Here is a 14,473-nt window from a genome sequence, read left to right as displayed (position 1 = left end):
TGGTAAATCATATGTCCACCAGTACACCGTCTCAGTGCACCTTGCTACAGATCTTGAAGATGTGTTAGTTACTATTGGGTTTGGAAACTTTGTGCCCACCAGTACACATCTCCTTTTTGTAAATACATGTTAAGTGATGCCTTGGGGTGAAGACAGAGAATTCAAATATTGATTACCCCCTGACACACTAAGAAATTGGTCGTGTACCATATTAGTGGATATATATGTCTGAGCCCTCCTATTGTTAACACAGTGTGTTACAAATATAGGAACTCCCTAATACTCTGCCTATAAGATTATTTCTGGGAGGTGGATGTGATCCCAATATCCACCGACGAAATTGAACAAGAAATGGCAGATCATCGATAGTATGGAAGTAGTGGCTCTCAATATATCCAAGCCTGTTTTTTTGACACTTAGATGTCTGTTGGGCTTCCATGTTTATTGTTAGTGTGAGCTCCAGCACACATAATTTTATTGACTACTTAATAAAAATTTGGTTTTAAATGTTCCTCTATACAGGCAGTATATTATATTTGAATTTTTGATAGGGACATCAATTGTAATTATCCTTGAGCATTTGCTCCTAATTGATTTTCACATGCATTCCATCCCAGCATTTTTTCTAGTCAATTCATACATAAATCATTGTAAAATCATATTTTCCCCAGCACCACGACGGCACCAACCAGAGAGAGGGATCCGCCCCCAGGGACAGGAAACCTGAGCATAAAAACACGCCCTTCCTATCCTGCCTCAGTGGTTTCCTGTCCCTGGCGGGAACCTGAGTGTGTAGAGAACTACTACCTGGTACCTGTCAGACAACAGGTACTAGGGTTTTGAACCCAGCCAGTGAGCTGGAGATCGTCCAGATCTGGAGTGATCCAAAGCCTAGCCCCAGAAACAGCATGATGTGGGGATTAGAGTGCGCCTGTTCGGGGTTCCTGCTGCACGCTGCTGATCCCAGAGTGGGAGCCCAGCCGTGTCCGACATCTCTAGAAGCAGTTTTCGGAGTTACATGGTGTGACAACTCTCCAGACACACCTCACATGGTGAATGGCGCTAACAGGATGGGACTTCTGGCGTCCCGTACAGAACACGCCTCCAGTTGGATTGGTTTGTGTCTGTTGGATTATCCATTTGAGGGGCTAACGGAACCTGACAAGGAGCTCACCGTATCCCCACAGACCCGGCAGAACCTCTGTACCTATATGAGAGTTCTGGGTGGTAAGTCTACTTTTCTTCTATTACACTCATGATATGTAGTGTGTAATATGAATTCTGGTTAACCTATGGAAAAGCTACCAGCCATTCTAAACTAAACATGCTTGCTTTTGTGAGGGGGCTGCATCTATGCAGCATTAAAATCTGCAAGTCCCAGAATGGGAAGATGGTCTGTAATCCTGGTTAGTAGCTCAGGTCACAGCTTTTGATTAATTACTCTTGCAGGTTCAGTTAATTATCTAACGACTTGCAGGTTAGCCTCTCCTCCTAGTGTGGAGAGATGTGCAGGACTGAGACCCCTCACAGAGCACATGGTTACTTTTCAGTTATCTTTGAAGGTCTGATGAACCACATGCTGCTTTTATAATGCTTGGCCTGGACTAAAAGTGAGTTCCCATCAACATTGATCATTTGGAAACTCAAGATTACAAGATGTAGTAAAACATTTGTTATATGGGCTATGCCTGCAAACTTGTTAGGTTTTAACCCCTTAACGCTCTGCGCCGTAGCTCTACGGCGCAGAGGTATAAGGGATGTATGAAGAGGGCTCACGGGCTGAGTCCTCTTCATACAGAGGTGGGGGTTTTTGCATTTTGCACAAAACCCCCACCGCTAATAACCGCGGTCGGTGCTTGCACCGATCGCGGCTATTAACCCCCTAAACGCCGCCGGCAAAGTCGCCGGCGGCGTTCAAAAGACGGCGGCGCGCGGGCGCCGCCATCTTTTTTTCTATCGCCACGCCCCCGAACGTCATCGGGGGGCGGCGATCGGTTGCCATGGTAGCCTCGTGTCTTCTTTTGACACGAGGCTATCTGGCAGCTGCATATCCGTTACAATGAGCCAGTGGCTCATTGTAATGAATGTGCTGCAAAAATGCCATATATTGCAATACTGTAGTATTGCAGTATATGGTAGCAGCGATCTGACCATCTATGGTTAATGTACCCTAGATGGTCTAAAAGATAGTGAAAAAAAAAAGAAAAAAAAAGTTTAAAAAATAAAAAAAATTAATAAAATATTAAAAGTTCAAATCACCCCCCTTTCCCTAGAACGGATATAAAACATAACAAACAGTAAAAATCACAGACATATTAGGTATCGCTGCGTCCCAAAATGCCCGATCTATCAAAATATAAAAACGGTTACGGCCGGCGGTGACCTCCGAGGCGGGAAATGGCGCCCAAATGTCCGAAATGCGACTTTTACACCTTTTTACATAACATAAAAAATGAAATAAAAAATGATCAAAATGTTGCACAGACCTCAAAATGGTAGCAATGAAAACGTTGCCTCATTTCGCAAAAAATGACCCCTCACACATCTCCGTGCGCCAAAGTATGAAAAAGTTATTAGCGTCAGAAGATGGCATAAATTTTTTTTTCTTTTTTGTACACATTCGTTTAATTTTTGAAAATGTATTAAAACACAATAAAACCTGTATAAATTTGGTATCACCGCGATCGCACCGAACCAAAGAATAAAGTAGGCGTGTTATTTGGAGCGAAGAGTGAAAGTCGTAAAAACTGAGCCCACAAGAACGTGACGCACGTGCGGTTTTTTTTCAATTTTTCCACATTTGGAATTGTTTTTCAGCTTCGCAGTACACGGAATGTTAAAATAAATAACACTACGGGAAAGTAAAATTCGTTACGCACAAAATAAGCCCTCACACAGGTCTGTACACGGAAAAATGAAAAAGTTATGGATTTTTGAAGTTGGAGAGCGAGAAATGAGGCGAAAAACCCTCCGTCCTTAAAGGAAACCTACCACTTGTAGTGGCAGGTTTCCGATGAAAATACCGGGCACCAGCTCAGGGTGAGCTGGTGCCGGAGCTTATTTTAGTTAGTGTTTTAAACCGCGGTATCGCGGTTTAAAACACTTTTTAAACGTTGTAGCTGGCGCAGGCAGGTACGCGCTTGGCGCTTACCGTGCACGCGGCTACATAGGAAGTGAATGAGAGCCGCGTGCACGGTAAGCGCCGAGCGCGTACCTGCCTGCGCCGGCTATAACATTTAAAAAGTGTTTTAAACCGCGATACCGCGGTTTAAAACACTAACTAAAATAAGCTCCGGCACCAGCTCACCCTGAGCTGGTGCCCGGTATTTTCATCGGAAACCTGCCACTACAAGTGGTAGGTTTCCTTTAAGGGGTTAAACAACTCAGTGTTGGCATATTGCAGTTTGGTAACAGATGTGCAGTTTCCTAACCTAATTCAAACTGCTCTCTCCAACCTTGTACATCTACATACAATAGGATATAACACATTGTGGTTGCGGGACCATTAACACATTAACATTTGACTATGTATTCGCTGAGAAGGTGGACTTTGAGTGTCCATACACTGAAAGATGGGAATCCATCACTAAAGGCAGGCTCACGGAGCCTGACTAGGAGTCATCCCCCCCCCAACCTCAGACCTGGAGTTGTGAGGCCAAGATAGGGAACTGGTAATATGATTAATACCATAATCTTTGCTTTCAGCAATTGTATCACCTGAGGTATAGAGTATATTGTTAATAATGCCTCAATCCTTGCTGGAAATAGTTTCACAGATGCAGGGTAATGTGAATTATGATATATCCCTTGCTGTGAATAGTTCCACAGATACAGAGTAATGTGAATGATGCTATATTCCTTGCAGTTAAGTGGTTCCACAAATACCCAAGGTAATGTGAATAATTACATAATCCTTGCGGTGAATAGTTCCACGGATACAGAGTAATGTGAATGATGCTATACTCCTTGCTGAGAGCAGTGGTTCCACAAATACCCAAGGCAATGTGAATAATTACATAATCCTTGCTGTGAATAGTTTCCACAGATACACAAAGTAATGTGAATGATCCAGGCTGTGAGCGGTGGTTCCACAAATACCCAAGGCAATGTGAATAATTACATAATCCTTGCGGTGAATAGTTCCACGGATACAGAGTAATGTGAATGATGCTATACTCCTTGCTGAGAGCAGTGGTTCCACAAATACCCAAGGCAATGTGAATAATTACATAATCCTTGCTGTGAATAGTTTCCACAGATACACAAAGTAATGTGAATGATCCAGGCTGTGAGCGGTGGTTCCACAAATACCCAAGGTAATGTGAACTATTACATAATCCAGGCTGTGAACAGTTTTCCACAGATACACAAGGTAATGTGAATGATAACATAAAACTGTCTGTGGGCGGTGGCTCCACAAGTACCCACAAGATAATGGGAAGTATGCCAAAAAAAAAAAAAAAACCTTGATAGAAGCAGTAGTTTCACAGGTAAGCCAGTAATGTGAACGATGCCAGAGTCCTTGCTGGAAGCAGCTGGTCCCCAGGTAAGCAGGTAATGTGAATGGTATCAGAATCCTTACTCCGAGCGGTTGCTCTACAGCGGAGCAAGAGATGATGAATTGGGGTAGGATATGCTGCTTGCATTGTGTTTTGCTGGTACAGCAGACTCCCAATACCCATGTGTACCCAGACTTGGGGAGTTTTCCCAAGGGGATATGATTCCCCTGATGGTTGTCTGCTTATTAGTATAAGCCCAACAGTCTGCTTCCTTTCAAGGTCACAAAAATAGAGCAAGTCAGTGTCTCTTTTCATGTCCTGCAGATTTAAGTATATTTTGCAGATTCTAAACTAGTGGAGCCTGACAGGCTGTCAGCGCATCCTCTCAGACCTGGAAAAACATTCGAAAGTCCAGTAGCACCAAAACAATAACAAAAAGTTTTGTTGGTGAAAACCTCAGTACAGGTCTTGACACACCAGGCACTAGGACTGCATTCCAAACTCAGAAAAAAAAAAAAAATTGAAATGGATGGGTGCTTTATTTACCCAAGTGTAACTTTTCAGACCCTGTTCTGGATTCTTTTTTTCAAGCAATGTGATAAATCCAACATTCCACATATATGAACAACATCAATTAAGCATGTGATCATACCAGGTGCATTTTACAACCAAATTGTACAAATCCACCAGTAATAACTTGTAGTGAACAACATTCATCTGTGTTTCAAATATATTCATGTGAAATAACCATCATTTACTTTTATGACTTAGATCTCCAAGGGAGATAAAAAATATTGTTACTATGATATTACTATGTGTGCAGGTGCACAAGTCCTTATGATGTCAGGGAGCCATTCACCTGTCAGAAGGGTGGCAAACCTATGGCATGGGTGCCAGAGGCAGCACTCTGAGCCTTTTCTGTGGGCACCCAGACCATCACCACAGAATAAAGTTCACATGACAGATCTCAGAGTCTGCCTGCAGAATCTTCTTACAATGATAGATGAATTTGCCCTCTTCCTTTCAACCGGGTTGGTGTCCTTGGGAGGCTGAAGGAATGAAATTTGTCAATTAACAAAGAGAAATACATTACTGCTTGGGTTGCTGCGCTGGAGTTTTGCGATAGATAAGTCGCTTTTGGTTGAGGTTTGGGCACTGAGGCTATAAGGGGTTCGCCATCACTGACCTATCATATACCCACATAATACTAAACCACCTCTTTCCTTCAACCCAAGCCGCGTCAATTTTTGGCACATGCGCAGATCCTGAATAGTCATCTGGAATAATGGAAGCGATGGCCCTGGTGTTTCCATTCATGTCCAGTCATTCCTCTCTGTTGCATATAGGGAGGTTATCTTCCATTGGGGCAAAGCTGTCCCTTCTTATAGCAAGGTTTAAAATGGATATAGTATAAACCAGTTTTTATCTACTGTTTACCAGGTCTTAGTTTAGTTTTTAAGACCTCTACAACTTGTTTTTCTGCAAGTAAGGTACAGGCTGTAATTTTCACTAGACAGTCTAGGGGTCAGTCCTCTGGAATCTAAACAAGCTGCTGTCAGGATTCTAAAAGAGGTTCTTATAGTTATTATATGTACTGTCTTCTTAAGGTGTAGGAACCTAGGTAGAAGGTACAGTTTTTCAGAGAATCTGGAGTCGGTCGAAAAGTCATTCTCAAAGATCTGAAGATTATAACAATCAGGGAACAAACAAGGAGTAAATTGTCAGAGGATCATACAGTGTAAAGGAATATGCTCTGTAACGCATTCCTTAGGAACATCCTAAATAAATAGAGGACTGGCAGAGCTTTTGTCCGTCATGCAAAGCTCAGATTGATTTGGAACATTCTAATATTCTCTAGTATCATTTTTTTCTCTAAAACAAAAAAAAAAAAAAACCCTTCCGTTTTTTCTGGTTAGTAAGTTGACATGAAATCCAGAGGCAATTGGGTCATAAAGTCTCCACATTAGGTCCCACAGTAGGATGCCCCTACTCGCAAAGGTTTGGCCTAATCTTGTGGCTTCGGTAGTATTTTCGATCTGACCTCCACTATCTATTATTGGTCATACAGGATATTTCTTATGTCCCTTGGCACCAATTCAAAATCTGAAGGGGAAGAAGGTTTTCATAACCTAGAGGCCAGGGGTTCGGGTTATAATATATCTTAAGAGTATGTGTATTGCGTAAAGGCAAATAATCAGTTTACTTGGTGGTCTAGACCTCTATAAAGAGTAGAATTTGACCTATGTAGTCTCAAAAAAAAAAAAAAAAATTATCCGTGCCCTTTCTACCCGAGCACTTGCCACATCTTGGGTATAATTTAGACATGCATCCTGGGACCGGATCTGTCAGGCAGCATGCGGGTTTTACCCCCCACATTTTCTTTAAGGACGGAGGGTTTTTCGCCTCATTTCTCGCTCTCCAACTTCAAAAATCCATAACTTTTTCATTTTTCCGTGTACAGACCTGTGTGAGGGCTTATTTTGTGCGTAACAAATTTTACTTTCCCGTAATGTTATTTATTTTAACATGCCGTGTACTGCGAAGCTGAAAAAAAATTCCAAATGTGGAAAAATTGAAAAAAATTGTGGGCTCAGTTTTTACGACTTTCACTCTTCGCTCCAAATAACACGCCTACTTTATTCTTTGGTTCGGTGCGATCGCGGTGATACCAAATTTATACAGGTTTTATTGTGTTTTAATACATTTTCAAAAATTAAACGAATGTGTACAAAAAAGAAAAAAAATTTTTTACCATCTTCTGACGCTAATAACTTTTTCATACTTTGGCGCACGGAGATGTGTGAGGGGTCATTTTTTGCGAAATGAGGCAACGTTTTCATTGCTACCATTTTGAGGTCTGTGCGACATTTTGATCATTTTTTTATTTCATTTTTTATGTTATGTAAAAAGGTGTAAAAGTCGCATTTCGGACATTTGGGCGCCATTTCCCGCCTCGGAGGTCACCGCCGGCCGTAACCGTTTTTATATTTTGATAGATCGGGCATTTTGGGACGCGGCGATACCTAATATGTCTGTGATTTTTACTGTTTGTTATGTTTTATATCCGTTCTAGGGAAAGGGGGGGTGATTTGAACTTTTAATATTTTATTAATTTTTTTTCTTTTTTAAACTTTTTTTTTTCTTTTTTTTTTCACTATCTTTTAGACCATCTAGGGTACATTAACCCTAGATGGTCAGATCGCTGCTACCATATACTGCAATACTTCTGTATTGCAATATATGGCATTTTTGCAGCACATTCATTACAATGAGCCACTGGCTCATTGTAACGAATCTGCAGATGCCAGATAGTCTCGTGTCAAAAGAAGACACGAGGCTACCATGGCAACCGATCGCTGCCCCCCGATGACGTTCGGGGGCGTGGCGATCAAAAAAAAGATGGCGGCGCCCGCGTGCCGCCGTCTTTTAAACGGCGCCGGCGACGTTTAGGGGGTTAATAGCCGCGATCGGTGCAAGCACCGACCGCGGTTATTAGCGGTGGGGGTTTTGTGCAAAATGCAAAAACCCCCACCTCTGTATGAAGAGGACTCAGCCCGTGAGCCCTCTTCATACATCCCTTATACCTCTGCGCCGTAGAGCTACGGCGCAGAGCGTTAAGGGGTTAAACACTATCGGTTAATTGTGGTGGGTACTCTTGAACTCTTTACCAGAGAAAATCGCTCTCCGCTGTTATCCCTCCCGAAATATTTCTCTGAAAATCTCTCTGGTTGGTGCCGTCGTGGTGCTGGGGAAAACAGTAGTTACTTACCGGTAATGATGTTTCCTCGAACCACGACGGCACCAGGTATATATTCCCACCCTGGTGTTTTTTCCTACCTTTTTTATTTGTGGTAGTTCATGGGTAGAGTTAATATAATTAAATATAAATAATAATTTTGGGCATCAGAATTATGCTTACATGGAAATGTTTTTTCTGATGTACTAATAAGGTTCTTCCAAGTCTCTGTAACCACTGAGGCAGGATAGGAAGGGCGTGTTTTTTATGCTCCGGTTTCCTGTCCCTGGGGGCGGATCCCTCTCTCTGGTTGGTGCCGTCGTGGTTCGAGGAAACATCATTACCGGTAAGTAACTACTGTTTTCTTTATTATGTAAATGTGGCTGGTCACATGGTCAGAGGCCGTGATGTCACCCCTGTTCTCCCTCCCCTCTCCTCCCCCTGCTCATGTCTGTGTGTAATGTATAGTAAAGCATTGCTACTGTCTGTGCTTTACCTGCTGCCATGCTTTGTCCTCCTAATACAGATGTAAGGGACACAGACATCAGCTGCACAAGTACCTGAAATGTACTGCTATAACATGGCTGCCTGGAGCTGTTGTATCTGTCCTATTTACACACAGGCTGCAGGGGGCTCGGCCAGCACCAGGAAGCACATGGAGGAGCCATTACACCATTATACCTCACATCATTATAGAGCCTGTCAGTCAAGCACTGGGGTTGTGGCTGTGCCTCCCATTCATTAATAAGCTGGACTTCTTGAATATGCTAATGACCCATTGGACATTTCAAAGGTCATTTGCATACAATTTTAGGACCTCATTGCTTAAGTTTACAGGCATGTAGAAGGACAATGAAGGGATAGAGGCAATGCTTTCTAATGGCAGTTTATTAAAACATATATAGTTAGGGGGTTAATTTGCCTGACTGGTTCTCTCTAAGCTTTTACGGCTATTTCCCTATAGGTTTTGCAGGTCACAGTTTTATTTACATTGGCCCCTAATAGCCATAAGTATCTCTGTTTTATATAAGACCACACTAAATATTTTTTAAGGGGTTTTGTATGTACGCTTGTATTATTTTCTTGTTTTTTTGGAACAGATGTGCTGAATATCTGAAATATTGAAACACATTTTTATATCTAAAATGTCTATTTAGGACATAATTTTCATGCAACAGCATAAATGTGGAAAAATATACTCTGACATTTTATAAGGTTATTTCTCCTGCTTTCATAAAAAAAAAATCTTATATACTGCCTGAACAAATGGCAGGGCCTGGAAGTGATAGAACGCCACAAGGATTCTGAGGCCTTCATTAACTTGGTATTCATCTAGGGGTATAATGAAAATTATGGAGGTGGAGGAGATTAGGGGTTCTCAGTATACAAATTAATAAAAAAGAAAACGGGTAAAAAAGAAATAAGTCCAGGGATGTGTGGTAAATGCGGAAGCAGTTTTTTATACAAAGACCAGGGTGGGAGGGACATGTGTCGCACTCATATGTTGTGTCTTTGCGTTTGCCATTTTTGAAGCAGACAACACATGTCTTCTGGGGGTGACCTTTTTTTTTTTTTTTTTGCGGTGGGGGGCATTACTCCAGGAAAGTGCCGTCCAGGAACAATTCTGCAGACAGCTGTCACACAGGTAGAACTTTCTCCTCCCTCTGCCACGTTGTCACCAAAGAGAAGACCTTTAATTTTCTTCTCCTGGTATTCCAGGTATGATCCCTGGTGACCAGTGCTCCTAAAGATGAGATAGGGGTTGTACAATGCCATTTGGATAAAATATACTGCCAGCTTTTTGTACCATATTTTACATTTCCGCATGGCATTTTACGGTTTGAGCATCTGGTCAGACATGTCCACTCCCCCCATAAATGTATTGTAATGCTGAATGCATAGTGGTCTTGAAATAGGGGCTGCTGTTCCGCGGACAGGGACAAGGGAGCTTCTGACATCATGGATGCTAGATAGCATGAACACTTCTTTTGTGTCCCTAAATTTTAGAAAGAGGACCCCATCACTGTGATGTGCTCTTCTCTCCCCAACCTGCAGGGTTTGGCTTATTAGGGTCTTGGGAAGGTGCCTCTGATTCCTTTGGCCCGTCCCACATGCCAGTGTTTTTTTTTTTTTTCCCTCAACCAGGCACTCAAACAAGGGCACACTTGTGTACCAATTATCAAGGTACACATAGTACCCCTGGTCAAACACTGAATGCAGGAGGTCCCAGACAATGTTCCCAGGTATTGTGAGGGATGGAGGACCATCAGGGGGCTGAATTTGACTGTCCCTTCCCTCATAGATATGAAATGTGTGAGTGTAGGCTGTTTCGGACATTTTGTAAATCTTTATGCCATATATGGCACGTTTGTTAGGCAAATATTGCCTAAACTTTATCCTGCCCTTAGAATGCACCAGGTACTCATTTGCCGAAATCTCTCTTTTTGCGGTGTATAGGGAAGAATTGAGAAATTTTTGGATGGCCTCAAAGCGAGCACTGGGCATTGTTGATCCGTACAAGGGGGGTAGGATGTAAACCAATAGTCCCTTACTGATGTTTTTTTTGTAAGGTCCATATTCCATACCAATGCCCAAAATTTTTAAATTTCTTCTCTAGTGGTTGGATACTATCTAGATGGCCTGGCATAAAATGAATTGAGATTGGTTTCTAAAAATTGCAAGGCATGTAAGCTGGTTTGCTCAACAATCAAGTCCAGCAGGTCAAAGGTGTAAAAAAAAAAAATGTTGAAATGGCCAATTTCAGATAACCCTGCTGTTTGTACTTGGGCTCCTGGAACAGCGGTAAAATCAAGTACTTGGTGGGCATAGGAGGCTGTGGGAAACCAGTTACTTTATGGAAGTGGAGGTAAAACTGAATGTATGGCCCTCCTAACCCTGCAAGATGAGGAGGAAGAAGAAGAGGACAGAACAAATTCTGAGCCTCCCTCACTCGCCGATTCTGTGTCTGAGGCTAACATAGCATACGCCTCTTCAGCACTGTATGTTCTTTATGTCATTTTGTCTAATGCACTTTAACAATGTGTAATGTACTTAAAAATAGAAGAATTGTACACACGGACAACTGGAGTGACACTGACTGCTGCTGGTGGGCGCTGATGAACTGTCACTGTTCAAAACTGTCAGTCTGACAGTGAATAACACTGTTGGACTTTCGCTGAAACTGACTGACGTGGACTGACGCTGACTTTTTTTTTTTTTTAACAAAGAAAAGGTACTAAAATCTCCTTGGCTGACGGACGCTCACTAACTTTTTGGGGTTTTTTGACAAAAAAAGGAAGGAAATTGGGAACTCCCTTATAGTTTGGGAGTTATGGGGGATGATCACAGAGGGGCAGCAGTGATCAAAAGGTTAAACTGGAGGCTTTTGACTGAAGGGGCGGCAGAAGGACACAGGCTCCGTTCTCTTCACTTCACAACGCTGAATGAGGAGAACTGAGCTTGTAGCCCTCCTCCGCCCTCCTCTTGACACATGATTGCTGTCTGATTGGCCATACTGTACAGATCGACTAATCAGAGCGATCGCCCGCAAGGGACCGCTGTGATGGGTCCCTTGCCGGTTACTAGGATACCGGACCCGGCGGCCGGCGCCGATATCGCAAGTTTGTATCACTGTCACCCGTGCCTGTGAGACTTTAAAGTTCTGACGTAATTCTATATCTAGGTGCGGGTAGAGTCAAGGTGCGCAAAGGGGTTAAATGCATGTAATATTACAAAAATTGTCTCAAATGGCTACTTAAAGGGGTTTTCTCATCTGGGCACTCACATTCAGCTTCATTAATCTGCCATATGTAAACATTTCTTCAATTAGATGTTATTAAATAAAATGTTCCTGTGTGAAGATAATTTCTCATAAATGTAGCCATGTTGTCCCTTAGAAACGAGATTGCTTCCTCGGATACGGCCACCTCTGATGGATTGAGTGCACAAAGAAAGAAAAGGTTATTGTATATGAAATGTCGGGGAGTTACTACATGTCGCACAGCCACCCTGTGGTAATGATTGCTGAATCCAGGTGGTCAGGCAGGACTCTATGGTGCAAGTCTAACCACTGCTGCCAGAGTGTGACGTGGTCGTATCCGAGGAAGCTATCTTGTTTTTTAAGGGACAACATGGCTACATTTATGAGAAATTATCTTCACACAGGAACATTTTTTTAATTAACATCCAATTGAAGAAATGTTTACAAAAGGCAAATGAATTTAATTAAATGTAAATGCCCAGATGGGAATACCCCCTTAAGCACAAAAAACAGGAGCTATAGCGATTTTATTGTATAAATAGATGTCTGTTAATACTATATACGACTAGGAGTTATATATTTGTATTCATGAGGAAAAGTCTTGAGGACAGCACTTCATTATCATAATGTTATATCTGTTTTGTCAACAAAACCACTCAACACAGGGATTCATCAGTGTAGCTACAGCATTCTCAAGGAATATTTGCTTCATAATTCATCAAATTAAATGGTAGGTTTCCTTTTAACCTCAGACTTCTTTGTTTTCTAGTCCTCCGGTTGATATTTAGAAGACTCTGGTAATAGAGCTGAATGGAGGGGTCTTTAATTCCTTTTTTGCAACTTCCTATCCCCAAGTGCTATCATGGTGTACTCAAGGAAACATAATTACTGGCTAGTCTAATCCATATTTTTCAAAGCTCATTTAAAACAAAAATGATCCCTAAAATCTCCTTGAAAATACCGAAAACTGATGTCCGATCTGTAAGCTGTCTGACATCAAAATGAAATGTGAATGTTAGTTTTTCCAACCAAATTAGTTATTTGTCTGAAAAAACATCTAAAAAAAAAATAAATGTTCGCCAAATTTTAAAATTGTTTTTAGAGGGGGCGTGGCCAGCCGTCAGCCAAGATGGATGTGTGAGCGGAGAGCTCCGGACCCTTGGTGCTAATAACGCACTTTAACACCAGCATACACTGGCACCCAAGACCTTTTTTGGGTAGAGGCCAGTAGCCCTACCTTCTCAGGAGAAGCTTCCAGCGGGCACATTGGACGGATACATTCGGTGGATCCCTCCGCACTCTGTCGAGCGGGCGCCATATTGCCCACGAGGTACATGCGGCAGCAGTGACCCTCCTCCGTCCAGCGCAGCTCCAGACACCGAGCCGAATAGGTCTCCTGCAGCAGTGACGGGATGCTCAGGCGCAACCAGGCAGAAGGGTGAGTCTTCCATCCGTTCCTCCACATCGGCTCCCACTACCCGGCACGCGGCGGCCAGGGACTCACCCGATCCACCTGCACTGAGGGTAAACCCCACACCTAGCCCCCCCTGAAGCGGGAAAACAGAGAGTGATGCTCCCCAGGATAAGGGGAGACGTGGTACAAAGGCGGCAGACAGCAAACCCTCCCTCAGTACAGTAGGTAGCAGGGCACAGGGAACTCTCCCTCAACAGCATGATGAACCAAGTAGCAGGAGTTACAGCACAGTAATAAAGGCAGGCATGGAGACAAAGGTGCCTCATTCCAATCAAGCACCGCCACTGCCACAAAGATGTCCACCTAAGCAAACTTCCACTCCTCCTGCCAGAAAGCAACCAATATCCCAATTGAGATCCCCAGGGATATGGACAGGGAGGGAGACTAAACAACATCAGGGTGAGGGGAATGCCAGAGGTTGAGGGGAGAGAAAATGTAAAGGAAACGCTACACACCTTATTCTCGGCTATATTGTGAGACCCCTCCATTCAAATAAAATTTGACAGAGCCCATAGAACTCTTAGACCGAAGTCAGCTGGCTCTGCCCCTAGAGACATAATTTGCAGACTACAAGACTACGAACTCAAAGAGCGCATAATGTTCAGGGCAAGAAAACAACGAGAACATGATTTTCAGGGAGCAAAGATACAGCTATTTCAGGACCTCTCCTGGTTAACTCTGCAGAAGAGAAGACACCTACAGCCTCTACTGGATACGCTGCATCGCCATGGGATTCTATATAGATGGGGATACCCATTCGCCTTAACTGCTACTCGTGATGGCCGGACGGCGACATTACGCTCCTTTCAAGATCTGATACCATTCTGCGACACATGGGACCTACCAGTACCCCATATCCCGGATTGGGAAACGGGACACCCTCCGCCAATCTCTGAGAATCTCCCACTTGAAATCTGAGGAACTACTCTGATTTATATCCTTTCTTGTTTGGTCTTGGATACAATTGATCCGCAAGATCAGGACACTGATTAGTTAATGTGTTT

The 14,473-nt window shown here is 42.9% G+C and overlaps 1 protein-coding gene and 1 long non-coding RNA gene across 4 annotated transcripts in view; both read left to right on the top strand.

Annotated features, from left to right (window-relative positions):
- The window catches only part of SLC7A6OS (solute carrier family 7 member 6 opposite strand), a 52,025-nt gene that overhangs the window by 31,085 nt on the left and 6,467 nt on the right, over positions 1–14,473 (top strand). The gene's annotated exons all lie outside the window — the stretch shown is intronic.
- Positions 485–6,819, top strand: LOC140070816 (uncharacterized). The gene is made up of 2 exons (XR_011848990.1): positions 485–1,703; positions 3,372–6,819. It is a non-coding gene; the product is annotated as an uncharacterized lncRNA (long non-coding RNA).

This window comes from Engystomops pustulosus, chromosome 7 (genome assembly GCF_040894005.1).
Source record: "Engystomops pustulosus chromosome 7, aEngPut4.maternal, whole genome shotgun sequence".
Lineage (NCBI taxonomy): Eukaryota > Metazoa > Chordata > Amphibia > Anura > Leptodactylidae > Engystomops > Engystomops pustulosus.
This window is presented reverse-complemented; position numbering and strand designations above follow the sequence as displayed.